Source organism: Hyperolius riggenbachi, chromosome 2 (assembly GCF_040937935.1).
Source record: "Hyperolius riggenbachi isolate aHypRig1 chromosome 2, aHypRig1.pri, whole genome shotgun sequence".
Classification (NCBI taxonomy): domain Eukaryota; kingdom Metazoa; phylum Chordata; class Amphibia; order Anura; family Hyperoliidae; genus Hyperolius; species Hyperolius riggenbachi.
Window position 1 is genome coordinate 147,137,783 of NC_090647.1, and position 20,932 is coordinate 147,158,714.

The following is a 20,932-nucleotide window of genomic DNA, read 5'->3' on the forward strand; positions in this document are numbered from 1 at the left end:
CGCCGTTCCGGCGCCTTGAAGGTGAGGCTTCCCACGCGTGCTCATAGCCATTGGGCCTCAAACCCAAAAAAACGCCTGCAGCACCTGGGGTTCACAGCCGGTCTCCCATGCAGCAGCTAACCAGGCCTGAAGCCGCTTAGCTTCCGCGATCTGACGAGAGCGGGCGCTTTCGGCTTAGTGTGGCCGAAGGCAACCTCCAAGGCGCCGTTGCGGCGCCTTGAAGGTGAGGTTTCCCACGCGTGCTCATAGCCATTGGGCCTCAAACCCAAAAAAAACGCCTGCAGCACCTGGGGTTCACAGCCGGTCTTCCATGCAGCTACTAACCAGGCCTGAAGCCGCTTAGCTTCCGCGATCTGACGAGAGCAGGCGCTTTCTGCTTAGTGTGGCCACAGGTAACCTCCAAGGCGCCGTTCCGGCGCCTTGAAGGTGAGGCTTCCCACGCGTGCTCATAGCCATTGGGCCTCAAACCCAAAAACACGCCTGCAGCACCTGGGGTTCACAGCCAGTCTCCCATGCAGCTACTAACCAGGCCTGAAGCCGCTTAGCTTCCGTGATCTGACGAGAGCGGGCGCTTTCGGCTTAGTGTGGCCGCAGGTAACCTCCAAGGTGCCGTTCCGGCGCCTTGAAGGTGAGGCTTCCCACGCATGCTCATAGCCATTGGGCCTCAAACCCAAAAAAACGCCTGCAGCACCTGGGGTTCACAGCCGGTCTCCCATGCAGCTACTAACCAGGCCTGAAGCCGCTTAGCTTCCGCGATCTGACGAGAGCGGGCACTTTCGGCTTAGTGTGGCCGCAGGCAACCTCCAAGGCGCCGTTCCGGCGCCTTGAAGGTGAGGCTTCCCACGCGTGCTCATAGCCATTGGGCCTCAAACCCAAAAAAACGCTTGCAGCACCTGGGGTTCACAGCCGGTCTCCCATGCAGCTACTAACCAGGCCTGAAGCCGCTTAGCTTCCGCGATCTGACGAGAGCGGGCACTTTCGGCTTAGTGTGGCCACAGGCAACCTCCAAAGCGCCGTTCCGGCGCCTTGAAGGTGAGGCTTCCCACGCGTGCTCATAGCCATTGGGCCTCAAACCCAAAAAAAACGCCTGCAGCACCTGGGGTTCACAGCCAGTCTCCCATGCAGCTACTAACCAGGCCTGAAGCCGCTTAGCTTCCACGATCTGACGAGAGCAGGCGCTTTCGGCTTATTGTGGCCGCAGGCAATCTCCAAGGCGCCGGGTCGGCGCCTTGAAGGTGAGGCTTCCCACGCGTGCTCATAGCCATTGGGCCTCAAACCCAAAAAAACACCTGCAGCACCTGGGGTTCACAGCCGGTCTCCCATGCAGCTACTAACCAGGCCTGAAGCCGCTTAGCTTCCGCGAGCTGACGAGAGCAGGCGCTTTCGGCTTAGTGTGGCCGCAGGCAAACTCCAAAGCGCCGTTCCGGCGCCTTGAAGGTGAGGCTTCCCACGCGTGCTCATAGCCATTGGGCCTCAAACCCAAAAAAACACCTGCAGCACCTGGGGTTCACAGCCGGTCTCCCATGCAGCTACTAACCAGGCCTGAAGCCGCTTAGCTTCCGCAATCTGACGAGAGCGGGCGCTTTCGGCTTAGTGTGGCCGCAGGCAACCTCCAAAGCGCCGTTCCGGCGCCTTGAAGGTGAGGCTTCCCACGCGTGCTCATAGCCATTGGGCCTCAAACCCAAAAAAACACCTGCAGCACCTGGGGTTCACAGCCGGTCTCCCATGCAGCTACTAACCAGGCCTGAAGCCGCTTTGCTTCCACGATCTGACGCTTTCGGCTTAGTGTGGCCGCAGGCAACCTCCAAGGCGCCGTTCCGGCGCCTTGAAGGTGAGGCTTCCCACGCGTGCTCATAGCCATTGGGCCTCAAACCCAATAAAACGCCTGCAGCACCTGGGGTTCACAGCCGGTCTCCCATGCAGCTACTAACCATGCCTGAAGCCGCTTAGCTTCCGCGATCTGACGAGAGCGGGCGCTTTCGGCTTAGTGTGGCCGCAGGCAACCTCCAAGGCGCCGTTCCGGCGCCTTGAAGGTGAGGCTTCCCACGCGTGCTCATAGCCATTGGGCCTCAAACCCAAAAAACCGCCTGCAGCACCTGGGGTTCACAGCCGGTCTCCCATGCAGCTACTAACCAGGCCTGAAGCCGCTTAGCTTCCGCGATCTGAAGCTTTCGGCTTAGTGTGGCCGCAGGCAACCTCCAAGGTGCTGTTCCGGCGCCTTGAAGGTGAGGCTTCCCACGCGTGCTCATAGCCATTGGGCCTCAAACCCAAAAAAATGCCTGCAGCACCTGGGGTTCACAGCCGGTCTCCCATGCAGCTACTAACCAGGCCTGAAGCCGCTTAGCTTCCACGATCTGAGAGCAGGCGGTTTCGGCTTAGTGTGGCCGCAGGCAACCTCCAAGGCGCCATTCCGGCGCCTTGAAGGTGAGGCTTCCCACGCGTGCTCATAGCCATTGGGCCTCAAACCCAAAAAAACGCCTGCAGCACCTGGGGTTCACAGCCGGTCTCCCATGCAGCTACTAACCAGGCCTGAAGCCGCTTAGCTTCCGTGATCTGACGAGAGCAGGCGCTTTCGGCTTAGTGTGGCCGCAGGCAACCTCCAAGGCGCCGTTCCGGCGCCTTGAAGGTGAGGCTTCCCACGCGTGCTCATAGCCATTGGGCCTCAAACCCAAAAAAACGCCTGCAGCACCTGGGGTTCACAGCCGGTCTCCCATGAAGCTACTAACCAGGCCTGAAGCCACTAAGCTTCCATGATCTGACGAGAGCGGGAGCTTTCGGCTTAGTGTGGCCGCAGGCAACCTCCAAGGCGCCGTTCCGGCGCCTTGAAGGCGAGGCTTCCCACGCGTGCTCATAGCCATTGGGCCTCAAACCCAAAAAAACACCTGCAGCACCTGGGGTTCACAGCCGGTCTCCCATGCAGCTACTAACCAGGCCTGAAGCCGCCTAGCTTCCGCGATCTGACGAGAGCGGGCGCTTTCGGCTTAGTGTGGCCGCAGGTAACTTCCAAGGTGCCGTTCCGGCGCCTTGAAGGTGAGGCTTCCCACGCGTGCTCATAGCCATTGGGCCTCAAACCCAAAAAAACACCTGCAGCACCTGGGGTTCACAGCCGGTCTCCCATGCAGCTACTAACCAGGCCTGAAGCCGCTTAGCTTCCGCGATCTGACGAGAGCGGGCGCTTTCGGCTTAGTGTGGCCACAGGCAACCTCCAAGGCGCCGTTCCGGCGCCTTGAAGGTGAGGCTTCCCACGCATGCTCATAGCCATTGGGCCTCAAACCCAAAAAAACGCCTGCAGCACCTGGGGTTCACAGCCGGTCTCCCACGCAGCTACTAACCAGGCCTGAAGCCGCTTAGCTTCCGCGATCTGACGAGAGCGGGCACTTTCAGCTTAGTGTGGCCGCAGGCAACCTCCAAGGCGCCGTTCCGGCTCCTTGAAGGTGAGGCTTCCCACGCGTGCTCATAGCCATTGGGCCTCAAACCCAAAAAAACGCTTGCAGCACCTGGGGTTCACAGCCGGTCTCCCATGCAGCTACTAACCAGGCCTGAAGCCGCTTAGCTTCCGCGATCTGACGAGAGCGGGCGCTTTCGGCTTAGTGTGGCCGCAGGCAACCTCCAAAGCGCCGTTCCGGCGCCTTGAAGGTGAGGCTTCCCACGCGTGCTCATAGCCATTGGGCCTCAAACCCAAAAAAACGCCTGCAGCACCTGGGGTTCACAGCCGGTCTCCCATGCAGCTACTAACCAGGCCTGAAGCCGCTTAGCTTCCACGATCTGACGAGAGCAGGCGCTTTCGGCTTATTGTGGCCGCAGGCAATCTCCAAGGCGCCGGGTCGGCGCCTTGAAGGTGAGGCTTCCCACGCGTGCTCATAGCCATTGGGCCTCAAACCCAAAAAAACACCTGCAGCACCTGGGGTTCACAGCCGGTCTCCCATGCAGCTACTAACCAGGCCTGAAGCCGCTTAGCTTCCGCGAGCTGACGAGAGCAGGCGCTTTCGGCTTAGTGTGGCCGCAGGCAAACTCCAAGGCGCCGTTCCGGCGCCTTGAAGGTGAGGCTTCCCACGCGTGCTCATAGCCATTGGGCCTCAAACCCAAAAAAACACCTGCAGCACCTGGGGTTCACAGCCGGTCTCCCATGCAGCTACTAACCAGGCCTGAAGCCGCTTAGCTTCCGCGATCTGATGAGAGCGGGCACTTTCGGCGTAGTGTGGCCGCAGGCAACCTCCAAGGCGCCGTTCCGGCGCCTTGAAGGTGAGGCTTCCCACGCGTGCTCATAGCCATTGGGCCTCAAACCCAATAAAACGCCTGCAGCACCTGGGGTTCACAGCCGGTCTCCCATGCAGCTACTAACCAGGCCTGAAGCCGCTTAGCTTCCGCGATCTGACGAGAGCGGGCGCTTTCGGCTTAGTGTGGCCGCAGGCAACCTCCAAGGCGCCGTTCCGGCGCCTTGAAGGTGAGGCTTCCAACGCGTGCTCATAGCCATTGGGCCTCAAACCCAAAAAACCGCCTGCAGCACCTGGGGTTCACAGCCGGTCTCCCATGCAGCTACTAACCAGGCCTGAAGCCGCTTAGCTTCCGCGATCTGACGCTTTCAACTTAGTGTGGCCGCAGGGAACCTCCAAGGCGCCGTTCCGGCGCCTTGAAGGTGAGGCTTCCCACGCGTGCTCATAGCCATTGGGCCTCAAACCCAAAAAAACGCCTGCAGCACCTGGGGTTCACAGCCGGTCTCCCATGCAGCTACTAACCAGGCCTGAAGCCGCTTAGCTTCCACGATCTGACGAGAGCAGGCGCTTTCGGCTTATTGTGGCCGCAGGCAATCTCCAAAGCGCCGGGTCGGCGCCTTGAAGGTGAGGCTTCCCACGCGTGCTCATAGCCATTGGGCCTCAAACCCAAAAAAACACCTGCAGCACCTGGGGTTCACAGCCGGTCTCCCATGCAGCTACTAACCAGGCCTGAAGCCGCTTAGCTTCCGCGAGCTGACGAGAGCAGGCGCTTTCGGCTTAGTGTGGCCGCAGGCAAACTCCAAGGCGCCGTTCCGGCGCCTTGAAGGTGAGGCTTCCCACGCGTGCTCATAGCCATTGGGCCTCAAACCCAAAAAAACACCTGCAGCACCTGGGGTTCACAGCCGGTCTCCCATGCAGCTACTAACCAGGCCTGAAGCCGCTTAGCTTCCGCGATCTGACGAGAGCTGGCGCTTTCGGCTTATTGTGGCCGCAGGCAACCTCCAAGGCGCCGTTCCGGCGCCTTGAAGGTGAGGCTTCCCACGCGTGCTCATAGCCATTGGGCCTCAAACCCAAAAAAACGCCTGCAGCACCTGGGGTTCACAGCCGGTCTCCCATGCAGCTACTAACCAGGCCTGAAGCCGCTTAACTTCCGCGATCTGACGAGAGCAGGCGCTTTCGGCTTAGTGTGGCCGCAGGCAACCTCCAAGGCGCCGTTCCGGCGCCTTGAAGGTGAGGCTTCCCACGCGTGCTCATAGCCATTGGGCCTCAAACCCAAAAAAACGCCTGCAGCACCTGGGGTTCACAGCCGGTCTCCCATGCAGCTACTAACCAGGCCTGAAGCCGCTTAGCTTCCGCGATCTGACGAGAGCGGGCGCTTTCAGCTTAGTGTGGCCGCAGGCAACCTCCAAGGCGCCGTTCCGGCGCCTTGAAGGTGAGGCTTCCCACGCGTGCTCATAGCCATTGGGCCTCAAACCCAAAAAAACGCCTGCAGCACCTGGGGTTCACAGCCGGTCTCCCATGCAGCTACTAACCAGGCCTGAAGCCGCTTAGCTTCCGCAATCTGACGAGAGCGGGCGCTTTCGGCTTAGTGTGGCCGCAGGCAACCTCCAAGGCGCCGTTCCGGCGCCTTGAAGGTGAGGCTTCCCACGCGTGCTCATAGCCATTGGGCCTCAAACCCAAAAAAACGCCTGCAGCACCTGGGGTTCACAGCCGGTCTCCCATGCAGCTACTAACCAGGCCTGAAGCCGCTTAGCTTCCGCGATCTGACGAGAGCGGGCGCTTTCGGCTTTGTGTGGCCGCAGGACACCTCCAAGGCGCCGTTCCGGCGCCTTGAAGGTGAGGCTTCCCACGCATGCTCATAGCCATTGGGCCTCAAACCCAAAAAAACACCTGCAGCACCTGGGGTTCACAGCCAGTCTCCCATGCAGCTACTAACCAGGCCTGAAGCCGCTTAGCTTCCGCGATCTGACGAGAGCGGGCGCTTTCGGCTTAGTGTGGCCGAAGGCAACCTCCAAGGCGCCGTTCCGGCGCCTTGAAGGTGAGGTTTCCCACGCGTGCTCATAGCCATTGGGCCTCAAACCCAAAAAAACGCCTGCAGCACCTGGGGTTCACAGCCGGTCTTCCATGCAGCTACTAACCAGGCCTGAAGCCGCTTAGCTTCCGCGATCTGACGAGAGCAGGCGCTTTCTGCTTAGTGTGGCCACAGGTAACCTCCAAGGCGCCGTTCCGGCGCCTTGAAGGTGAGGCTTCCCACGCGTGCTCATAGCCATTGGGCCTCAAACCCAAAAAAACGCCTGCAGCACCTGGGGTTCACAGCCGGTCTCCCATGCAGCTACTAACCAGGCCTGAAGCCGCTTAGCTTCCGTGATCTGACGAGAGCGGGCGCTTTCGGCTTAGTGTGGCCGCAGGTAACCTCCAAGGTGCCGTTCCGGCGCCTTGAAGGTGAGGCTTCCCACGCATGCTCATAGCCATTGGGCCTCAAACCCAAAAAAACGCCTGCAGCACCTGGGGTTCACAGCCGGTCTCCCATGCAGCTACTAACCAGGCCTGAAGCCGCTTAGCTTCCGCGATCTGACGAGAGCGGGCACTTTCGGCCTAGTGTGGCCGCAGGCAACCTCCAAGGCGCCGTTCCGGCGCCTTGAAGGTGAGGCTTCCCACGCGTGCTCATAGCCATTGGGCCTCAAACCCAAAAAAACGCTTGCAGCACCTGGGGTTCACAGCCGGTCTCCCATGCAGCTACTAACCAGGCCTGAAGCCGCTTAGCTTCCGCGATCTGACGAGAGCGGGCACTTTCGGCTTAGTGTGGCCACAGGCAACCTCCAAAGCGCCGTTCCGGCGCCTTGAAGGTGAGGCTTCCCACGCGTGCTCATAGCCATTGGGCCTCAAACCCAAAAAAACGCCTGCAGCACCTGGGGTTCACAGCCAGTCTCCCATGCAGCTACTAACCAGGCCTGAAGCCGCTTAGCTTCCACGATCTGACGAGAGCAGGCGCTTTCGGCTTATTGTGGCCGCAGGCAATCTCCAAGGCGCCGGGTCGGCGCCTTGAAGGTGAGGCTTCCCACGCGTGCTCATAGCCATTGGGCCTCAAACCCAAAAAAACACCTGCAGCACCTGGGGTTCACAGCCGGTCTCCCATGCAGCTACTAACCAGGCCTGAAGCCGCTTAGCTTCCGCGAGCTGACGAGAGCAGGCGCTTTCGGCTTAGTGTGGCCGCAGGCAAACTCCAAAGCGCCGTTCCGGCGCCTTGAAGGTGAGGCTTCCCACGCGTGCTCATAGCCATTGGGCCTCAAACCCAAAAAAACACCTGCAGCACCTGGGGTTCACAGCCGGTCTCCCATGCAGCTACTAACCAGGCCTGAAGCCGCTTAGCTTCCACAATCTGACGAGAGCGGGCGCTTTCGGCTTAGTGTGGCCGCAGGCAACCTCCAAAGCGCCGTTCCGGCGCCTTGAAGGTGAGGCTTCCCACGCGTGCTCATAGCCATTGGGCCTCAAACCCAAAAAAACACCTGCAGCACCTGGGGTTCACAGCCGGTCTCCCATGCAGCTACTAACCAGGCCTGAAGCCGCTTTGCTTCCACGATCTGACGCTTTCGGCTTAGTGTGGCCGCAGGCAACCTCCAAGCCGCCGTTCCGGCGCCTTGAAGGTGAGGCTTCCCACGCGTGCTCATAGCCATTGGGCCTCAAACCCAATAAAACGCCTGCAGCACCTGGGGTTCACAGCCGGTCTCCCATGCAGCTACTAACCAGGCCTGAAGCCGCTTAGCTTCCGCGATCTGACGAGAGCGGGCGCTTTCGGCTTAGTGTGGCCGCAGGCAACCTCCAAGGCGCCGTTCCGGCGCCTTGAAGGTGAGGCTTCCCACGCGTGCTCATAGCCATTGGGCCTCAAACCCAAAAAACCGCCTGCAGCACCTGGGGTTCACAGCCGGTCTCCCATGCAGCTACTAACCAGGCCTGAAGCCGCTTAGCTTCCGCGATCTGAAGCTTTCGGCTTAGTGTGGCCGCAGGCAACCTCCAAGGTGCTGTTCCGGCGCCTTGAAGGTGAGGCTTCCCACGCGTGCTCATAGCCATTGGGCCTCAAACCCAAAAAAATGCCTGCAGCACCTGGAGTTCACAGCCGGTCTCCCATGCAGCTACTAACCAGGCCTGAAGCCGCTTAGCTTCCACAATCTGAGAGCAGGCGGTTTCGGCTTAGTGTGGCCGCAGGCAACCTCCAAGGCGCCATTCCGGCGCCTTGAAGGTGAGGCTTCCCACGCGTGCTCATAGCCATTGGGCCTCAAACCCAAAAAAACGCCTGCAGCACCTGGGGTTCACAGCCGGTCTCCCATGCAGCTACTAACCAGGCCTGAAGCCGCTTAGCTTCCGTGATCTGACGAGAGCGGGCGCTTTCGGCTTAGTGTGGCCGCAGGCAACCTCCAAGGCGCCGTTCCGGCGCCTTGAAGGTGAGGCTTCCCACGCGTGCTCATAGCCATTGGGCCTCAAACCCAAAAAAACACCTGCAGCACCTGGGGTTCACAGCCGGTCTCCCATGCAGCTACTAACCAGGCCTGAAGCCGCTTAGCTTCCGCGATCTGACGAGAGCAGGCGCTTTCGGCTTAGTGTAGCCGCAGGCAACCTCCAAGGCGCCGTTCCGGCGCCTTGAAGGTGAGGCTTCCCACGCGTGCTCATAGCCATTGGGCCTCAAACCCAAAAAAACGCCTGCAGCACCTGGGGTTCACAGCCGGTCTCCCATGCAGCTACTAACCAGGCCTGAAGCCGCTTAGCTTCCGCGATCTGACGAGAGCGGGCGCTTTCGGCTTAGTGTGGCCGCATGCAACCTCCAAGGCGCCGTTCCGGCGCCTTGAAGGTGAGGCTTCCCACGCGTGCTCATAGCCATTGGGCCTCAAACCCAAAAAAACGCCTGCAGCACCTGGGGTTCACAGCCGGTCTCCCATGCAGCTACTAACCAGGCCTGAAGCCGCTTAGCTTCCGCGATCTGACGAGAGCGGGCGCTTTCGGCTTAGTGTGGCCGCAGGCAGCCTCCAAGGCGCCGTTCCGGCGCCTTGAAGGTGAGGCTTCCCATGCGTGCTCATAGCCATTGGGCCTCAAACCCAAAAAAACGCCTGCAGCACCTGGGGTTCACAGCCGGTCTCCCATGCAGCTACTAACCAGGCCTGAAGCCGCCTAGCTTCCGCGATCTGACGAGAGCGGGCGCTTTCGGCTTAGTGTGGCCGCAGGTAACTTCCATGGTGCCGTTCCGGCGCCTTGAAGGTGAGGCTTCCCACGCGTGCTCATAGCCATTGGGCCTCAAACCCAAAAAAACGCCTGCAGCACCTGGGGTTCACAGCCGGTCTCCCATGCAGCTACTAACCAGGCCTGAAGCCGCTTAGCTTCCGCGATCTGACGAGAGCGGGCGCTTTCGGCTTAGTGTGGCCACAGGCAACCTCCAAGGCGCCGTTCCGGCGCCTTGAAGGTGAGGCTTCCCACGCATGCTCATAGCCATTGGGCCTCAAACCCAAAAAAACGCCTGCAGCACCTGGGGTTCACAGCCGGTCTCCCACGCAGCTACTAACCAGGCCTGAAGCCGCTTAGCTTCCGCGATCTGACGAGAGCGGGCACTTTCGGCTTAGTGTGGCCGCAGGCAACCTCCAAGGCGCCGTTCCGGCGCCTTGAAGGTGAGGCTTCCCACGCGTGCTCATAGCCATTGGGCCTCAAACCCAAAAAAACGCTTGCAGCACCTGGGGTTCACAGCCGGTCTCCCATGCAGCTACTAACCAGGCCTGAAGCCGCTTAGCTTCCGCGATCTGACGAGAGCGGGCGCTTTCGGCTTAGTGTGGCCGCAGGCAACCTCCAAAGCGCCGTTCCGGCGCCTTGAAGGTGAGGCTTCCCACGCGTGCTCATAGCCATTGGGCCTCAAACCCAAAAAAACGCCTGCAGCACCTGGGGTTCACAGCCGGTCTCCCATGCAGCTACTAACCAGGCCTGAAGCCGCTTAGCTTCCACGATCTGACGAGAGCAGGCGCTTTCGGCTTATTGTGGCCGCAGGCAATCTCCAAGGCGCCGGGTCGGCGCCTTGAAGGTGAGGCTTCCCACGCGTGCTCATAGCCATTGGGCCTCAAACCCAAAAAAACACCTGCAGCACCTGGGGTTCACAGCCGGTCTCCCATGCAGCTACTAACCAGGCCTGAAGCCGCTTAGCTTCCGCGAGCTGACGAGAGCAGGCGCTTTCGGCTTAGTGTGGCCGCAGGCAAACTCCAAGGCGCCGTTCCGGCGCCTTGAAGGTGAGGCTTCCCACGCGTGCTCATAGCCATTGGGCCTCAAACCCAAAAAAACACCTGCAGCACCTGGGGTTCACAGCCGGTCTCCCATGCAGCTACTAACCAGGCCTGAAGCCGCTTAGCTTCCGCGATCTGATGAGAGCGGGCACTTTTGGCGTAGTGTGGCCGCAGGCAACCTCCAAGGCGCCGTTCCGGCGCCTTGAAGGTGAGGCTTCCCACGCGTGCTCATAGCCATTGGGCCTCAAACCCAATAAAACGCCTGCAGCACCTGGGGTTCACAGCCGGTCTCCCATGCAGCTACTAACCAGGCCTGAAGCCGCTTAGCTTCCGCGATCTGACGAGAGCGGGCGCTTTCGGCTTAGTGTGGCCGCAGGCAACCTCCAAGGCGCCGTTCCGGCGCCTTGAAGGTGAGGCTTCCCACGCGTGCTCATAGCCATTGGGCCTCAAACCCAAAAAACCGCCTGCAGCACCAGGGGTTCACAGCCGGTCTCCCATGCAGCTACTAACCAGGCCTGAAGCCGCTTAGCTTCCGCGATCTGACGCTTTCAACTTAGTGTGGCCGCAGGGAACCTCCAAGGCGCCGTTCCGGCGCCTTGAAGGTGAGGCTTCCCACGCGTGCTCATAGCCATTGGGCCTCAAACCCAAAAAAACGCCTGCAGCACCTCGGGTTCACAGCCGGTCTCCCATGCAGCTACTAACCAGGCCTGAAGCCGCTTAGCTTCCGCGATCTGACGAGAGCGGGCGCTTTCGGCTTAGTGTGGCCGCAGGCAACCTCCAAAGCGCCGTTCCGGCGCCTTGAAGGTGAGGCTTCCCACGCGTGCTCATAGCCATTGGGCCTTAAACCCAAAAAAACGCCTGCAGCACCTGGGGTTCACAGCCGGTCTCCCATGCAGCTACTAACCAGGCCTGAAGCCGCTTAGCTTCCACGATCTGACGAGAGCAGGCGCTTTCGGCTTATTGTGGCCGCAGGCAATCTCCAAGGCGCCGGGTCGGCGCCTTGAAGGTGAGGCTTCCCACGCGTGCTCATAGCCATTGGGCCTCAAACCCAAAAAAACACCTGCAGCACCTGGGGTTCACAGCCGGTCTCCCATGCAGCTACTAACCAGGCCTGAAGCCGCTTAGCTTCCGCGAGCTGACGAGAGCAGGCGCTTTCGGCTTAGTGTGGCCGCAGGCAAACTCCAAGGCGCCGTTCCGGCGCCTTGAAGGTGAGGCTTCCCACGCGTGCTCATAGCCATTGGGCCTCAAACCCAAAAAAACACCTGCAGCACCTGGGGTTCACAGCCGGTCTCCCATGCAGCTACTAACCAGGCCTGAAGCCGCTTAGCTTCCGCGATCTGATGAGAGCGGGCACTTTCGGCGTAGTGTGGCCGCAGGCAACCTCCAAGGCGCCGTTCCGGCGCCTTGAAGGTGAGGCTTCCCACGCGTGCTCATAGCCATTGGGCCTCAAACCCAATAAAACGCCTGCAACACCTGGGGTTCACAGCCGGTCTCCCATGCAGCTACTAACCAGGCCTGAAGCCGCTTAGCTTCCGCGATCTGACGAGAGCGGGCGCTTTCGGCTTAGTGTGGCCGCAGGCAACCTCCAAGGCGCCGTTCCGGCGCCTTGAAGGTGAGGCTTGCCACGCGTGCTCATAGCCATTGGGCCTCAAACCCAAAAAACCGCCTGCAGCACCTGGGGTTCACAGCCGGTCTCCCATGCAGCTACTAACCAGGCCTGAAGCCGCTTAGCTTCCGCGATCTGACGCTTTCAACTTAGTGTGGCCGCAGGGAACCTCCAAGGCGCCGTTCCGGCGCCTTGAAGGTGAGGCTTCCCACGCGTGCTCATAGCCATTGGGCCTCAAACCCAAAAAAACGCCTGCAGCACCTGGGGTTCACAGCCGGTCTCCCATGCAGCTACTAACCAGGCCTGAAGCTGCTTAGCTTCCGCGATCTGACGAGAGCGGGCGCTTTCGGCTTAGTGTGGCCGCAGGCAACCTCCAAGGCGCCGTTCCGGCGCCTTGAAGGTGAGGCTTCCCACGCGTGCTCATAGCCATTGGGCCTCAAACCCAAAAAAACGCCTGCAGCACCTGGGGTTCACAGCCGGTCTCCCATGAAGCTACTAACCAGGCCTGAAGCCACTTAGCTTCCACGATCTGACGAGAGCGGGCGCTTTCGGCTTAGTGTGGCCGCAGGCAACCTCCAAGGCGCCGTTACGGCGCCTTGAAGGTGAGGCTTCCCACGCGTGCTCATAGCCATTGGGCCTCAAACCCAAAAAAAACGCCTGCAGCACCTGGGGTTCACAGCCGGTCTCCCATGCAGCTACTAACCAGGCCTGAAGCCGCTTAGCTTCCGCGATCTGACGAGAGCGGGCGCTTTCGGCTTAGTGTAGCCGCAGGCAACCTCCAAGGCGCCGTTCCGGCGCCTTGAAGGTGAGGCTTTCCACGCGTGCTCATAGCCATTGGGCCTCAAACCCAAAAAAACGCCTGCAGCACCTGGGGTTCACAGCCGGTCTCCCATGCAGCTACTAACCAGGCCTGAAGCCGCTTAGCTTCCGCGATCTGACGAGAGCGGGCGCTTTCGGCTTAGTGTGGCCGCATGCAACCTCCAAGGCGCCGTTCCGGCGCCTTGAAGGTGAGGCTTCCCACGCGTGCTCATAGCCATTGGGCCTCAAACCCAAAAAAACTCCTGCAGCACCTGGGGTTCACAGCCGGTCTCCCATGCAGCTACTAACCAGGCCTGAAGCCGCTTAGCTTCCGCGATCTGACGAGAGCGGGCGCTTTCGGCTTAGTGTGGCCGCAGGCAGCCTCCAAGGCGCCGTTCCGGCGCCTTGAAGGTGAGGCTTCCCACGCGTGCTCATAGCCATTGGGCCTCAAACCCAAAAAAACGCCTGCAGCACCTGGGGTTCACAGCCGGTCTCCCATGCAGCTACTAACCAGGCCTGAAGCCGCTTAGCTTCCGCGATCTGACGAGAGCGGGCGCTTTCGGCTTAGTGTGGCCGCAGGTAACCTCCAAGGCGCCGTTCCGGCGCCTTGAAGGTGAGGCTTCCCACGCGTGCTCATAGCCATTGGGCCTCAAACCCAAAAAAACGCCTGCAGCACCTGGGGTTCACAGCCGGTCTCCCATGCAGCTACTAACCAGGCCTGAAGACGCTTAGCTTCCGCGATCTGACGAGAGCGGGCGCTTTCGGCTTAGTGTGGCCGCAGGCATCCTCCAAGGCGCCGTTCCGGCGCCTTGAAGGTGAGGCTTCCCACGCGTGCTCATAGCCATTGGGCCTCAAACCCAAAAAAACGCCTGCAGCACCTGGGGTTCACAGCCGGTCTCCCATGCAGCTACTAACCAGGCCTGAAGCCGCTTAGCTTCCGCGATCTGACGAGAGCGGGCGCTTTCGGCTTAGTGTGGCCGCAGGCAACCTCCAAGGCGCCGTTCCGGCGCCTTGAAGGTGAGGCTTCCCACGCGTGCTCATAGCCATTGGGCCTCAAACCCAAAAAAACAGCTGCAACACCTGGGGTTCACAGCCGGTCTCCCATGCAGCTACTAACCAGGCCTGAAGCCGCTTAGCTTGCGCAATCTGACGAGAGCGGGCGCTTTCGGCTTAGTGTGGCCGCAGGCAACCTCCAAGGCGCCGTTCCGGCGCCTTGAAGGTGAGGCTTCCCACGCGTGCTCATAGCCATTGGGCCTCAAACCCAAAAAAACACCTGCAGCACCTGGGGTTCACAGCCGGTCTCCCATGCAGCTACTAACCAGGCCTGAAGCCGCTTAGCTTCCGCGATCTGACGAGAGCGGGCGCTTTCGGCTTAGTGTGGCCGCAGGCAACCTCCAAGGCGCCGTTCCGGCGCCTTGAAGGTGAGGTTTCCCACGCGTGCTCATAGCCATTGGGCCTCAAACCCAAAAAAACGCCTGCAGCACCTGGGGTTCACAGCCGGTCTCCCATGCAGCTACTAACCAGGCCTGAAGCCGCTTAGCTTCCGCGATCTGACGAGAGCAGGCGCTTTCAACTTAGTGTGGCCGCAGGGAACCTCCAAGGCGCCGTTCCGGCGCCTTGAAGGTGAGGCTTCCCACGCGTGCTCATAGCCATTGGGCCTCAAACCCAAAAAAACGCCTGCAGCACCTGGGGTTCACAGCCAGTCTCCCATGCAGCTACTAACCAGGCCTGAAGCCGCTTAGCTTCCGCGATCTGACGAGAGCGGGCGCTTTCGGCTTAGTGTGGCCGCAGGCAACCTCCAAGGCGCCGTTCCGGCGCCTTGAAGGTGAGGCTTCCCACGCGTGCTCATAGCCATTGGGCCTCAAACCCAAAAAAACACCTGCAGCACCTGGGGTTCACAGCCGGTCTCCCATGCAGCTACTAACCAGGCCTGAAGCCACTTAGCTTCCGCGATCTGACGAGAGCGGGCGCTTTCGGCTTAGTGTGGCCGCAGGCAACCTCCAAGGCGCCGTTCCGGCGCCTTGAAGGTGAGGCTTCCCACGCGTGCTCATAGCCATTGGGCCTCAAACCCAAAAAAACGCCTGCAGCACCTGGGGTTCACAGCCGGTCTCCCATGCAGCTACTAACCAGGCCTGAAGCCGCTTAGCTTCCGCGATCTGACGAGAGCGGGCGCTTTCGGCTTAGTGTGGCCGCAGGCAACCTCCAAGGCGCCGTTCCGGCGCCTTGAAGGTGAGGCTTCCCACGCGTGCTCATAGCCATTGGGCCTCAAACCCAAAAAAACAGCTGCAGCACCTGGGGTTCACAGCCGGTCTCCCATGCAGCTACTAACCAGGCCTGAAGCCGCTTAGCTTGCGCGATCTGACGAGAGCGGGCGCTTTCGGCTTAGTGTGGCCGCAGGCAACCTCCAAGGCGCTGTTCCGGCGCCTTGAAGGTGAGGCTTCCCACGCGTGCTCATAGCCATTGGGCCTCAAACCCAAAAAAACACCTGCAGCACCTGGGGTTCACAGCCGGTCTCCCATGCAGCTACTAACCAGGCCTGAAGCCGCTTAGCTTCCGCGATCTGACGAGAGCGGGCGCTTCCGGCTTAGTGTGGCCGCAGGCAACCTCCAAGGCGCCGTTCCGGCGCCTTGAAGGTGAGGCTTCCCACGCGTGCTCATAGCCATTGGGCCTCAAACCCAAAAAAACGCCTGCAGCACCTGGGGTTCACAGACGGTCTCCCATGCAGCTACTAACCAGGCCTGAAGCCGCTTAGCTTGCGCGATCTGACGAGAGCGGGCGCTTTCGGCTTAGTGTGGCCGCAGGCAACCTCCAAGGCGCCGTTCCGGCGCCTTGAAGGTGAGGCTTCCCACGCGTGCTCATAGTCATTGGGCCTCAAACCCAAACAAACGCCTGCAGCACCTGGGGTTCACAGCCGGTCTCCCATGCAGCTACCAATCAGGCCTGAAGCCGCTTAGCTTCCGCGATCTGACGAGAGCGGGCGCTTTCGGCTTAGTGTGGCCGCAGGCAACCTCCAAGGCGCAGGCAACCTCCAAGGCGCCGGAACGGCGCCTTGAAGGTGAGGCTTCCCACGCGTGCTCATAGCCATTGGGCCTCAAACCCAAAAAAAACGCCTGCAGCACCTGGGGTTCACAGCCGGTCTCCCATGCAGCTACTAACCAGGCCTGAAGCCGCTTAGCTTCCGCAATCTGACGAGAGCGGGCGCTTTCGGCTTAGTGTGGCCGCAGGCAACCTCCAAGGCGCCGTTCCGGCGCCTTGAAGGTGAGGCTTCCCACACGTGCTCATAGCCATTGGGCCTCAAACCCAAAAAAACACCTGCAGTACCTGGGGTTCACAGCCGGTCTCCCATGCAGCTACTAACCAGGCCTGAAGCCGCTTAGCTTACGTGATCTGACGAGAGCGGGCGCTTTCGGCTTAGTGTGGCCGCAGGCAACCTCCAAGGCGCCGTTCCGGCGCCTTGAAGGTGAGGCTTCCCACGCGTGCTCATAGCCATTGGGCCTCAAACCCAAAAAAACACCTGCAGCACCTGGGGTTCACAGCCGGTCTCCCATGCAGCTACTAACCAGGCCTGAAGCCGCTTAGCTTCCGCGATCTGACGAGAGCGGGCGCTTTCGGCTTAGTGTGGCTGCAGGCAACCTCCAAGGCGCCGTTCCGGCGCCTTGAAGGTGAGGCTTCCCACGCGTGCTCATAGCCATTGGGCCTCAAACCCAAAAAAACGCCTGCAGCACCTGGGGTTCACAGCCAGTCTCCCATGCAGCTACTAACTAGGCCTGAAGCCGCTTAGCTTCCGCGATCTGACGAGAGCAGGCGCTTTCGGCTTAGTGTGGCCGCAGGCAACCTCCAAGGCGCCGTTCCGGCGCCTTGAAGGTGAGGCTTCCCACGCGTGCTCATAGCCATTGGGCCTCAAACCCAAAAAAACACCTGCAGCACCTGGGGTTCACAGCCGGTCACCCATGCAGCTACTAACCAGGCCTGAAGCCGCTTAGCTTCCGCGATCTGACGAGAGCGGGCGCTTTCGGCTTAGTGTGGCCGCAGGCAACCTCCAAGGTGCCGTTCCGGCGCCTTGAAGGTGAGGCTTCCCACGCGTGCTCATAGCCATTGGGCCTCAAACCCAAAAAAATGCCTGCAGCACCTGGGGTTCACAGCCGGTCTCCCATGCAGCTACTAACCAGGCCTGAAGCCGCTTAGCTTACGTGATCTGACGAGAGCGGGCGCTTTCGGCTTAGTGTGGCCGCAGGCAACCTCCAAGGCGCCGTTCCGGCGCCTTGAAGGTGAGGCTTCCCACGCGTGCTCATAGCCATTGGGCCTCAAACCCAAAAAAACACCTGCAGCACCTGGGGTTCACAGCCGGTCTCCCATGCAGCTACTAACCAGGCCTGAAGCCGCTTAGCTTCCGTGATCTGACGAGAGCGGGCGCTTTCGGCTTAGTGTGGCCGCAGGCAACCTCCAAGGCGCCGTTCCGGCGCCTTGAAGGTGAGGCTTCCCACGCGTGCTCATAGCCATTGGGCCTCAAACCCAAAAAAAACGCCTGCAGCACCTGGGGTTCACAGCCAGTCTCCCATGCAGCTACTAACTAGGCCTGAAGCCGCTTAGCTTCCGCGATCTGACGAGAGCAGGCGCTTTCGGCTTAGTGTGGCCGCAGGCAACCTCCAAGGCGCCGTTCCGGCGCCTTGAAGGTGAGGCTTCCCACGCGTGCTCATAGCCATTGGGCCTCAAACCCAAAAAAACACCTGCAGCACCTGGGGTTCACAGCCGGTCTCCCATGCAGCTACTAACCAGGCCTGAAGCCGCTTAGCTTCCGCGATCTGACGAGAGCGGGCGCTTTCGGCTTAGTGTGGCCGCAGGCAACCTCCAAGGTGCCGTTCCGGCGCCTTGAAGGTGAGGCTTCCCACGCGTGCTCATAGCCATTGGGCCTCAAACCCAAAAAAATGCCTGCAGCACCTGGGGTTCACAGCCGGTCTCCCATGCAGCTACTAACCAGGCCTGAAGCCACTTAGCTTCCGCGATCTAACGAGAGCGGGCGCTTTCGGCTTAGTGTGGCCGCAGGCAACCTCCAAGGCGCCGTTCCGGCGCCTTGAAGGTGAGGCTTCCCACGCGTGCTCATAGCCATTAGGCCTCAAACCCAAAAAAACACCTGCAGCACCTGGGGTTCACAGCCAGTCTCCCATGCAGCTACTAACCAGGCCTGAAGCCGCTTAGCTTCCGCGATCTGACGAGAGCAGGCGCTTTCGGCTTAGTGTGGCCGCAAGCAACCTCCAAGGCGCCGTTCCGGCGCCTTGAAGGTGAGGCTTCCCACGAGTGCTCATAGCCATTGGGCCTCAAACCCAAAAAAACACCTGTAGCACCTGGGGTTCACAGACGGTCTCCCATGCAGCTACTAACCAGGCCTGAAGCCGCTTAGCTTCCGCGATCTGACGAGAGCGGGCGCTTTCGGCTTAGTGTGGCCGCAGGCAACCTCCAAGGCGCCGTTTCGGCGCCTTGAAGGTGAGGCTTCCCACGCGTGCTCATAGCCATTGGGCCTCAAACCCAAATAAACGCCTGCAGCACCTGGGGTTCACAGCCGGTCTCCCATGCAGCTACTAACCAGGCCTGAAGCCGCTTAGCTTCCGCGATCTGACGAGAGCGGGCGCTTTCGGCTTAGTGTGGCCGCAGGCAACCTCCAAGGCGCCGTTCCGGCGCCTTGAAAGTGAGGCTTCCCACGCGTGCTCATAGCCATTGGGCCTCAAACCCAAAAAAACGCCTGCAGCACCTGGGGTTCACAGCCGGTCTCCCATGCAGCTACTAACCAGGCCTGAAGCCGCTTAGCTTCCGCGATCTGACGAGAGCGGGCGCTTTCGGCTTAGTGTGGCCGCAGGCAACCTCCAAGGCGCCGTTCCGGCGCCTTGAAGGTGAGGCTTCCCACGCGTGCTCATAGCCATTGGGCCTCAAACCCAAAAAAACGCCTGCAGCACCTGGGGTTCACAGCCGGTCTCCCATGCAGCTACTAACCAGGCCTGAAGCCGCTTAGCTTCCGCAATCTGACGAGAGCGGGTGCTTTCGGCTTAGTGTGGCCGCAGGCAACCTCCAAGGCGCCGTTCCGGCGCCTTGAAGGTGAGGCTTCCCACGCGTGCTCATAGCCATTGGGCCTCAAACCCAAAAAAACACCTGCAGCACCTGGGGTTCACAGCCGGTCTCCCATGCAGCTACTAACCAGGCCTGAAGCCGCTTAGCTTCCGCGATCTGACGAGAGCGGGCGCTTTCGGCTTAGTGTGGCCGCAGGCAACCTCCAAGGCGCCGTTCCGGCGCCTTGAAGGTGAGGCTTCCCACGCGTGCTCATAGCCATTGGGCCTCAAACCCAAAAAAGCACCTGCAGCACCTGGGGTTCACAGCCGGTCTCCCATGCAGCTACTAACCAGGCCTGAAGCCGCTTAGCTTCCGCAATCTGATGAGAGCGGGCGCTTTCGGCTTAGTGTGGCCGCAGGCAACCTCCAAGGCGCCGTTCCGGCACCTTGAAGGTGAGGCTTCCCACGCGTGCTCACAGCCATTGGGCCTTAAACCCAAAAAAACTCCTGCAGCACCTGGGGTTCACAGCCGGTCTCCCATGCAGCTACTAACCAGGCCTGAAGCCGCCTAGCTTCCGCGATCTGACGAGAGCGGGCGCTTTCGGCTTAGTGTGGCCGCAGGCAAGAAGGTGAGGCTTCCCACGCGTGCTCATAGCCATTGGGCCTCAAACCCAAAAAAACGCCTGCAGCACCTGGGGTTCACAGCCGGTCTCCCATGCAGCTACTAACCAGGCCTGAAGCCGCTTAGCTTCCGCGAACTGACGCTTTCGGCTTAGTGTGGCCGCAGGCAACCTCCGAGGTTCTGTTCCGGCGCCTTGAAGGTGAGGCTTCCCACGCGTGCTCATAGCCATTGGGCCTCAAACCCAAAAAAACGCCTGCAGCACCTGGGGTTCACAGCCGGTCTCCCATGCAGCTACTAAACAGGCCTGAAGCCGCTTAGCTTCCGCGATCTGACAAGAGCGGGCGCTTTCGGCTTAGTGTGGCCGCAGGCAACCTCCAAGGCGCCGTTCCGGCGCCTTGAAGGTGAGGCTTCCCACGCGTGCTCATAGCCATTGGGCCTCAAACCCAAAAAAACGCCTGCAGCACCTGGGGTTCACAGCCGGTCTCCCATGCAGCTACTAACCAGGCCTGAAGCCGCTTAGCTTCCGCAATCTGACGAGAGCGGGCGCTTTCGGCTTAGTGTGCCCGCAGGCAACCTCCAAGGCGCCGTTCCGGCGCCTTGAAGGTGAGGCTTCCCACGCGTGCTCATAGCCATTGGGCCTCAAACCCAAAAAAACACCTGCAGCACCTGGGGTTCACAGCCGGTCTCCCATGCAGCTACTAACCAAGCCAGAAGCCGCTTAGCTTCCGCGATCTGACGAGATCGGGCGCTTTCGGCTTAGTGTGGCCGCAGGCAACCTCCAAGGCGCCGTTCCGGCGCCTTGAAGGTGAGGCTTCCCACGCGTGCTCATAGCTATTGGGCCTCAAACCCAAAAAAACACCTGCAGCACCTGGGGTTCACAGCCGGTCTCCCATGCAGCTACTAACCAGGCCTGAAGCCGCTTAGCTTCCGCGATCTGACGAGAGCGGGCGCTTTCGGCGTAGTGTGGCCACAGCCAACCTCCAAAGCGCCGTTCCGGCGCCTTGAAGGTGAGGCTTCCCACGCGTGCTCATAGCCATTGGGCCTCAAACCCAAAAAAACGCCTGCAGCACCTGGGGTTCACAGCCGGTCTCCCATGCAGCTACTAACCAGGCCTGAAGCCGCTTAGCTTCCGCGATCTGACGAGAGCGGGCGCTTTCGGCTTAGTGTGGCCGCAGGCAACCTCCAAGGCGCCGTTCCGGCGCCTTGAAGGTGAGGCTTCCCACACGTGCTCATAGCCATTGGGCCTCAAACCCAAAAAAACACCTGCAGCACCTGGGGTTCACAGCCGGTCTCCCATGCAGCTACTAACCAGGCCTGAAGCCGCTTAGCTTCCGCGATCTGACGAGAGCGGGCGCTTTCGGCTTAGTGTGGCCGCAGGCAACCTCCAAGGCGCCGTTCCGGCG

At 60.7% G+C, this 20,932-nt stretch overlaps 10 non-coding genes and 86 pseudogenes across 10 annotated transcripts; all 96 read right to left on the reverse strand.

The window, feature by feature from the left end:
* Positions 1-72: 72 nt before the first annotated feature.
* On the reverse strand, positions 73-191 carry LOC137553651 (5S ribosomal RNA; annotated as a pseudogene).
* An 84-nt stretch (positions 192-275) lies between these two features.
* LOC137553089 (5S ribosomal RNA) lies at positions 276-394 on the reverse strand (annotated as a pseudogene).
* Positions 395-477: 83 nt separating this feature from the next.
* Positions 478-596, reverse strand: LOC137551245 (5S ribosomal RNA; annotated as a pseudogene).
* An 83-nt stretch (positions 597-679) lies between these two features.
* On the reverse strand, positions 680-798 carry LOC137557541 (5S ribosomal RNA; annotated as a pseudogene).
* Positions 799-881: 83 nt separating this feature from the next.
* LOC137549282 (5S ribosomal RNA) lies at positions 882-1,000 on the reverse strand (annotated as a pseudogene).
* Positions 1,001-1,084: 84 nt separating this feature from the next.
* On the reverse strand, positions 1,085-1,203 carry LOC137553246 (5S ribosomal RNA; annotated as a pseudogene).
* Positions 1,204-1,286: 83 nt separating this feature from the next.
* Positions 1,287-1,405, reverse strand: LOC137549968 (5S ribosomal RNA; annotated as a pseudogene).
* Positions 1,406-1,488: 83 nt separating this feature from the next.
* On the reverse strand, positions 1,489-1,607 carry LOC137548307 (5S ribosomal RNA; annotated as a pseudogene).
* A 275-nt stretch (positions 1,608-1,882) lies between these two features.
* Positions 1,883-2,001, reverse strand: LOC137547735 (5S ribosomal RNA; annotated as a pseudogene).
* Positions 2,002-2,276: 275 nt separating this feature from the next.
* On the reverse strand, positions 2,277-2,392 carry LOC137553657 (5S ribosomal RNA; annotated as a pseudogene).
* Positions 2,393-2,475: 83 nt separating this feature from the next.
* Positions 2,476-2,594, reverse strand: LOC137548805 (5S ribosomal RNA; annotated as a pseudogene).
* An 83-nt stretch (positions 2,595-2,677) lies between these two features.
* LOC137553600 (5S ribosomal RNA) lies at positions 2,678-2,796 on the reverse strand (annotated as a pseudogene).
* Positions 2,797-2,879: 83 nt separating this feature from the next.
* LOC137548247 (5S ribosomal RNA) lies at positions 2,880-2,998 on the reverse strand (annotated as a pseudogene).
* An 83-nt stretch (positions 2,999-3,081) lies between these two features.
* Positions 3,082-3,200, reverse strand: LOC137558901 (5S ribosomal RNA; annotated as a pseudogene).
* Positions 3,201-3,283: 83 nt separating this feature from the next.
* Positions 3,284-3,402, reverse strand: LOC137559551 (5S ribosomal RNA; annotated as a pseudogene).
* Positions 3,403-3,485: 83 nt separating this feature from the next.
* On the reverse strand, positions 3,486-3,604 carry LOC137558762 (5S ribosomal RNA; annotated as a pseudogene).
* An 83-nt stretch (positions 3,605-3,687) lies between these two features.
* LOC137552021 (5S ribosomal RNA) lies at positions 3,688-3,806 on the reverse strand (annotated as a pseudogene).
* An 83-nt stretch (positions 3,807-3,889) lies between these two features.
* LOC137549969 (5S ribosomal RNA) lies at positions 3,890-4,008 on the reverse strand (annotated as a pseudogene).
* An 83-nt stretch (positions 4,009-4,091) lies between these two features.
* Positions 4,092-4,210, reverse strand: LOC137549541 (5S ribosomal RNA; annotated as a pseudogene).
* An 83-nt stretch (positions 4,211-4,293) lies between these two features.
* LOC137554320 (5S ribosomal RNA) lies at positions 4,294-4,412 on the reverse strand. Its single transcript, XR_011027349.1, has one exon. It is a non-coding gene; the product is annotated as a 5S ribosomal RNA (ribosomal RNA).
* A 275-nt stretch (positions 4,413-4,687) lies between these two features.
* Positions 4,688-4,806, reverse strand: LOC137552022 (5S ribosomal RNA; annotated as a pseudogene).
* An 83-nt stretch (positions 4,807-4,889) lies between these two features.
* Positions 4,890-5,008, reverse strand: LOC137549970 (5S ribosomal RNA; annotated as a pseudogene).
* Positions 5,009-5,091: 83 nt separating this feature from the next.
* On the reverse strand, positions 5,092-5,210 carry LOC137552331 (5S ribosomal RNA; annotated as a pseudogene).
* Positions 5,211-5,293: 83 nt separating this feature from the next.
* On the reverse strand, positions 5,294-5,412 carry LOC137557046 (5S ribosomal RNA; annotated as a pseudogene).
* Positions 5,413-5,495: 83 nt separating this feature from the next.
* On the reverse strand, positions 5,496-5,614 carry LOC137557114 (5S ribosomal RNA; annotated as a pseudogene).
* An 83-nt stretch (positions 5,615-5,697) lies between these two features.
* LOC137558816 (5S ribosomal RNA) lies at positions 5,698-5,816 on the reverse strand (annotated as a pseudogene).
* Positions 5,817-5,899: 83 nt separating this feature from the next.
* Positions 5,900-6,018, reverse strand: LOC137549064 (5S ribosomal RNA; annotated as a pseudogene).
* An 83-nt stretch (positions 6,019-6,101) lies between these two features.
* Positions 6,102-6,220, reverse strand: LOC137551945 (5S ribosomal RNA; annotated as a pseudogene).
* An 83-nt stretch (positions 6,221-6,303) lies between these two features.
* LOC137553090 (5S ribosomal RNA) lies at positions 6,304-6,422 on the reverse strand (annotated as a pseudogene).
* Positions 6,423-6,505: 83 nt separating this feature from the next.
* Positions 6,506-6,624, reverse strand: LOC137549011 (5S ribosomal RNA; annotated as a pseudogene).
* An 83-nt stretch (positions 6,625-6,707) lies between these two features.
* Positions 6,708-6,826, reverse strand: LOC137558930 (5S ribosomal RNA; annotated as a pseudogene).
* Positions 6,827-6,909: 83 nt separating this feature from the next.
* On the reverse strand, positions 6,910-7,028 carry LOC137549283 (5S ribosomal RNA; annotated as a pseudogene).
* Positions 7,029-7,111: 83 nt separating this feature from the next.
* On the reverse strand, positions 7,112-7,230 carry LOC137553247 (5S ribosomal RNA; annotated as a pseudogene).
* Positions 7,231-7,313: 83 nt separating this feature from the next.
* Positions 7,314-7,432, reverse strand: LOC137549971 (5S ribosomal RNA; annotated as a pseudogene).
* An 83-nt stretch (positions 7,433-7,515) lies between these two features.
* Positions 7,516-7,634, reverse strand: LOC137550790 (5S ribosomal RNA; annotated as a pseudogene).
* Positions 7,635-7,909: 275 nt separating this feature from the next.
* On the reverse strand, positions 7,910-8,028 carry LOC137554332 (5S ribosomal RNA). The gene has a single exon (XR_011027350.1). It is a non-coding gene; the product is annotated as a 5S ribosomal RNA (ribosomal RNA).
* Positions 8,029-8,303: 275 nt separating this feature from the next.
* On the reverse strand, positions 8,304-8,419 carry LOC137554210 (5S ribosomal RNA; annotated as a pseudogene).
* Positions 8,420-8,502: 83 nt separating this feature from the next.
* Positions 8,503-8,621, reverse strand: LOC137559096 (5S ribosomal RNA; annotated as a pseudogene).
* An 83-nt stretch (positions 8,622-8,704) lies between these two features.
* Positions 8,705-8,823, reverse strand: LOC137548765 (5S ribosomal RNA; annotated as a pseudogene).
* An 83-nt stretch (positions 8,824-8,906) lies between these two features.
* LOC137558579 (5S ribosomal RNA) lies at positions 8,907-9,025 on the reverse strand (annotated as a pseudogene).
* An 83-nt stretch (positions 9,026-9,108) lies between these two features.
* On the reverse strand, positions 9,109-9,227 carry LOC137554344 (5S ribosomal RNA). The gene has a single exon (XR_011027351.1). It is a non-coding gene; the product is annotated as a 5S ribosomal RNA (ribosomal RNA).
* An 83-nt stretch (positions 9,228-9,310) lies between these two features.
* On the reverse strand, positions 9,311-9,429 carry LOC137549673 (5S ribosomal RNA; annotated as a pseudogene).
* Positions 9,430-9,512: 83 nt separating this feature from the next.
* LOC137556961 (5S ribosomal RNA) lies at positions 9,513-9,631 on the reverse strand (annotated as a pseudogene).
* An 83-nt stretch (positions 9,632-9,714) lies between these two features.
* On the reverse strand, positions 9,715-9,833 carry LOC137558102 (5S ribosomal RNA; annotated as a pseudogene).
* Positions 9,834-9,916: 83 nt separating this feature from the next.
* On the reverse strand, positions 9,917-10,035 carry LOC137558763 (5S ribosomal RNA; annotated as a pseudogene).
* Positions 10,036-10,118: 83 nt separating this feature from the next.
* On the reverse strand, positions 10,119-10,237 carry LOC137552023 (5S ribosomal RNA; annotated as a pseudogene).
* Positions 10,238-10,320: 83 nt separating this feature from the next.
* Positions 10,321-10,439, reverse strand: LOC137549972 (5S ribosomal RNA; annotated as a pseudogene).
* Positions 10,440-10,522: 83 nt separating this feature from the next.
* Positions 10,523-10,641, reverse strand: LOC137551932 (5S ribosomal RNA; annotated as a pseudogene).
* An 83-nt stretch (positions 10,642-10,724) lies between these two features.
* On the reverse strand, positions 10,725-10,843 carry LOC137554357 (5S ribosomal RNA). Its single transcript, XR_011027353.1, has one exon. It is a non-coding gene; the product is annotated as a 5S ribosomal RNA (ribosomal RNA).
* A 275-nt stretch (positions 10,844-11,118) lies between these two features.
* LOC137547586 (5S ribosomal RNA) lies at positions 11,119-11,237 on the reverse strand (annotated as a pseudogene).
* Positions 11,238-11,320: 83 nt separating this feature from the next.
* On the reverse strand, positions 11,321-11,439 carry LOC137552024 (5S ribosomal RNA; annotated as a pseudogene).
* Positions 11,440-11,522: 83 nt separating this feature from the next.
* On the reverse strand, positions 11,523-11,641 carry LOC137549973 (5S ribosomal RNA; annotated as a pseudogene).
* An 83-nt stretch (positions 11,642-11,724) lies between these two features.
* On the reverse strand, positions 11,725-11,843 carry LOC137549542 (5S ribosomal RNA; annotated as a pseudogene).
* An 83-nt stretch (positions 11,844-11,926) lies between these two features.
* Positions 11,927-12,045, reverse strand: LOC137557573 (5S ribosomal RNA; annotated as a pseudogene).
* Positions 12,046-12,320: 275 nt separating this feature from the next.
* LOC137559013 (5S ribosomal RNA) lies at positions 12,321-12,439 on the reverse strand (annotated as a pseudogene).
* An 83-nt stretch (positions 12,440-12,522) lies between these two features.
* LOC137549152 (5S ribosomal RNA) lies at positions 12,523-12,641 on the reverse strand (annotated as a pseudogene).
* Positions 12,642-12,725: 84 nt separating this feature from the next.
* Positions 12,726-12,844, reverse strand: LOC137557089 (5S ribosomal RNA; annotated as a pseudogene).
* An 83-nt stretch (positions 12,845-12,927) lies between these two features.
* LOC137558581 (5S ribosomal RNA) lies at positions 12,928-13,046 on the reverse strand (annotated as a pseudogene).
* Positions 13,047-13,129: 83 nt separating this feature from the next.
* On the reverse strand, positions 13,130-13,248 carry LOC137558878 (5S ribosomal RNA; annotated as a pseudogene).
* Positions 13,249-13,331: 83 nt separating this feature from the next.
* LOC137558159 (5S ribosomal RNA) lies at positions 13,332-13,450 on the reverse strand (annotated as a pseudogene).
* An 83-nt stretch (positions 13,451-13,533) lies between these two features.
* LOC137559117 (5S ribosomal RNA) lies at positions 13,534-13,652 on the reverse strand (annotated as a pseudogene).
* An 83-nt stretch (positions 13,653-13,735) lies between these two features.
* LOC137554368 (5S ribosomal RNA) lies at positions 13,736-13,854 on the reverse strand. The gene has a single exon (XR_011027354.1). It is a non-coding gene; the product is annotated as a 5S ribosomal RNA (ribosomal RNA).
* Positions 13,855-13,937: 83 nt separating this feature from the next.
* LOC137553934 (5S ribosomal RNA) lies at positions 13,938-14,056 on the reverse strand (annotated as a pseudogene).
* An 83-nt stretch (positions 14,057-14,139) lies between these two features.
* On the reverse strand, positions 14,140-14,258 carry LOC137557327 (5S ribosomal RNA; annotated as a pseudogene).
* An 83-nt stretch (positions 14,259-14,341) lies between these two features.
* Positions 14,342-14,460, reverse strand: LOC137551289 (5S ribosomal RNA; annotated as a pseudogene).
* Positions 14,461-14,543: 83 nt separating this feature from the next.
* On the reverse strand, positions 14,544-14,662 carry LOC137558381 (5S ribosomal RNA; annotated as a pseudogene).
* An 83-nt stretch (positions 14,663-14,745) lies between these two features.
* Positions 14,746-14,864, reverse strand: LOC137547716 (5S ribosomal RNA; annotated as a pseudogene).
* An 83-nt stretch (positions 14,865-14,947) lies between these two features.
* On the reverse strand, positions 14,948-15,066 carry LOC137554380 (5S ribosomal RNA). The gene has a single exon (XR_011027355.1). It is a non-coding gene; the product is annotated as a 5S ribosomal RNA (ribosomal RNA).
* An 83-nt stretch (positions 15,067-15,149) lies between these two features.
* LOC137552095 (5S ribosomal RNA) lies at positions 15,150-15,268 on the reverse strand (annotated as a pseudogene).
* An 83-nt stretch (positions 15,269-15,351) lies between these two features.
* LOC137557525 (5S ribosomal RNA) lies at positions 15,352-15,470 on the reverse strand (annotated as a pseudogene).
* Positions 15,471-15,553: 83 nt separating this feature from the next.
* Positions 15,554-15,672, reverse strand: LOC137558992 (5S ribosomal RNA; annotated as a pseudogene).
* Positions 15,673-15,755: 83 nt separating this feature from the next.
* LOC137558973 (5S ribosomal RNA) lies at positions 15,756-15,874 on the reverse strand (annotated as a pseudogene).
* A 102-nt stretch (positions 15,875-15,976) lies between these two features.
* On the reverse strand, positions 15,977-16,095 carry LOC137558818 (5S ribosomal RNA; annotated as a pseudogene).
* Positions 16,096-16,178: 83 nt separating this feature from the next.
* On the reverse strand, positions 16,179-16,297 carry LOC137552899 (5S ribosomal RNA; annotated as a pseudogene).
* An 83-nt stretch (positions 16,298-16,380) lies between these two features.
* Positions 16,381-16,499, reverse strand: LOC137557714 (5S ribosomal RNA; annotated as a pseudogene).
* Positions 16,500-16,582: 83 nt separating this feature from the next.
* LOC137551158 (5S ribosomal RNA) lies at positions 16,583-16,701 on the reverse strand (annotated as a pseudogene).
* Positions 16,702-16,784: 83 nt separating this feature from the next.
* Positions 16,785-16,903, reverse strand: LOC137556813 (5S ribosomal RNA). The gene has a single exon (XR_011029451.1). It is a non-coding gene; the product is annotated as a 5S ribosomal RNA (ribosomal RNA).
* An 83-nt stretch (positions 16,904-16,986) lies between these two features.
* LOC137549711 (5S ribosomal RNA) lies at positions 16,987-17,105 on the reverse strand (annotated as a pseudogene).
* Positions 17,106-17,188: 83 nt separating this feature from the next.
* On the reverse strand, positions 17,189-17,307 carry LOC137548496 (5S ribosomal RNA; annotated as a pseudogene).
* Positions 17,308-17,391: 84 nt separating this feature from the next.
* On the reverse strand, positions 17,392-17,510 carry LOC137551159 (5S ribosomal RNA; annotated as a pseudogene).
* Positions 17,511-17,593: 83 nt separating this feature from the next.
* On the reverse strand, positions 17,594-17,712 carry LOC137557328 (5S ribosomal RNA; annotated as a pseudogene).
* Positions 17,713-17,795: 83 nt separating this feature from the next.
* LOC137558275 (5S ribosomal RNA) lies at positions 17,796-17,914 on the reverse strand (annotated as a pseudogene).
* An 83-nt stretch (positions 17,915-17,997) lies between these two features.
* Positions 17,998-18,116, reverse strand: LOC137551016 (5S ribosomal RNA; annotated as a pseudogene).
* Positions 18,117-18,199: 83 nt separating this feature from the next.
* On the reverse strand, positions 18,200-18,318 carry LOC137559472 (5S ribosomal RNA; annotated as a pseudogene).
* Positions 18,319-18,401: 83 nt separating this feature from the next.
* LOC137554392 (5S ribosomal RNA) lies at positions 18,402-18,520 on the reverse strand. Its single transcript, XR_011027356.1, has one exon. It is a non-coding gene; the product is annotated as a 5S ribosomal RNA (ribosomal RNA).
* An 83-nt stretch (positions 18,521-18,603) lies between these two features.
* LOC137554404 (5S ribosomal RNA) lies at positions 18,604-18,722 on the reverse strand. The gene has a single exon (XR_011027357.1). It is a non-coding gene; the product is annotated as a 5S ribosomal RNA (ribosomal RNA).
* An 83-nt stretch (positions 18,723-18,805) lies between these two features.
* LOC137557162 (5S ribosomal RNA) lies at positions 18,806-18,924 on the reverse strand (annotated as a pseudogene).
* Positions 18,925-19,007: 83 nt separating this feature from the next.
* Positions 19,008-19,126, reverse strand: LOC137557330 (5S ribosomal RNA; annotated as a pseudogene).
* Positions 19,127-19,209: 83 nt separating this feature from the next.
* Positions 19,210-19,328, reverse strand: LOC137559466 (5S ribosomal RNA; annotated as a pseudogene).
* An 83-nt stretch (positions 19,329-19,411) lies between these two features.
* Positions 19,412-19,530, reverse strand: LOC137550573 (5S ribosomal RNA; annotated as a pseudogene).
* A 249-nt stretch (positions 19,531-19,779) lies between these two features.
* On the reverse strand, positions 19,780-19,898 carry LOC137548879 (5S ribosomal RNA; annotated as a pseudogene).
* An 83-nt stretch (positions 19,899-19,981) lies between these two features.
* LOC137549669 (5S ribosomal RNA) lies at positions 19,982-20,100 on the reverse strand (annotated as a pseudogene).
* An 83-nt stretch (positions 20,101-20,183) lies between these two features.
* LOC137551811 (5S ribosomal RNA) lies at positions 20,184-20,302 on the reverse strand (annotated as a pseudogene).
* An 83-nt stretch (positions 20,303-20,385) lies between these two features.
* Positions 20,386-20,504, reverse strand: LOC137552203 (5S ribosomal RNA; annotated as a pseudogene).
* An 83-nt stretch (positions 20,505-20,587) lies between these two features.
* LOC137554415 (5S ribosomal RNA) lies at positions 20,588-20,706 on the reverse strand. Its single transcript, XR_011027358.1, has one exon. It is a non-coding gene; the product is annotated as a 5S ribosomal RNA (ribosomal RNA).
* Positions 20,707-20,789: 83 nt separating this feature from the next.
* Positions 20,790-20,908, reverse strand: LOC137557331 (5S ribosomal RNA; annotated as a pseudogene).
* Positions 20,909-20,932: the final 24 nt, after the last annotated feature.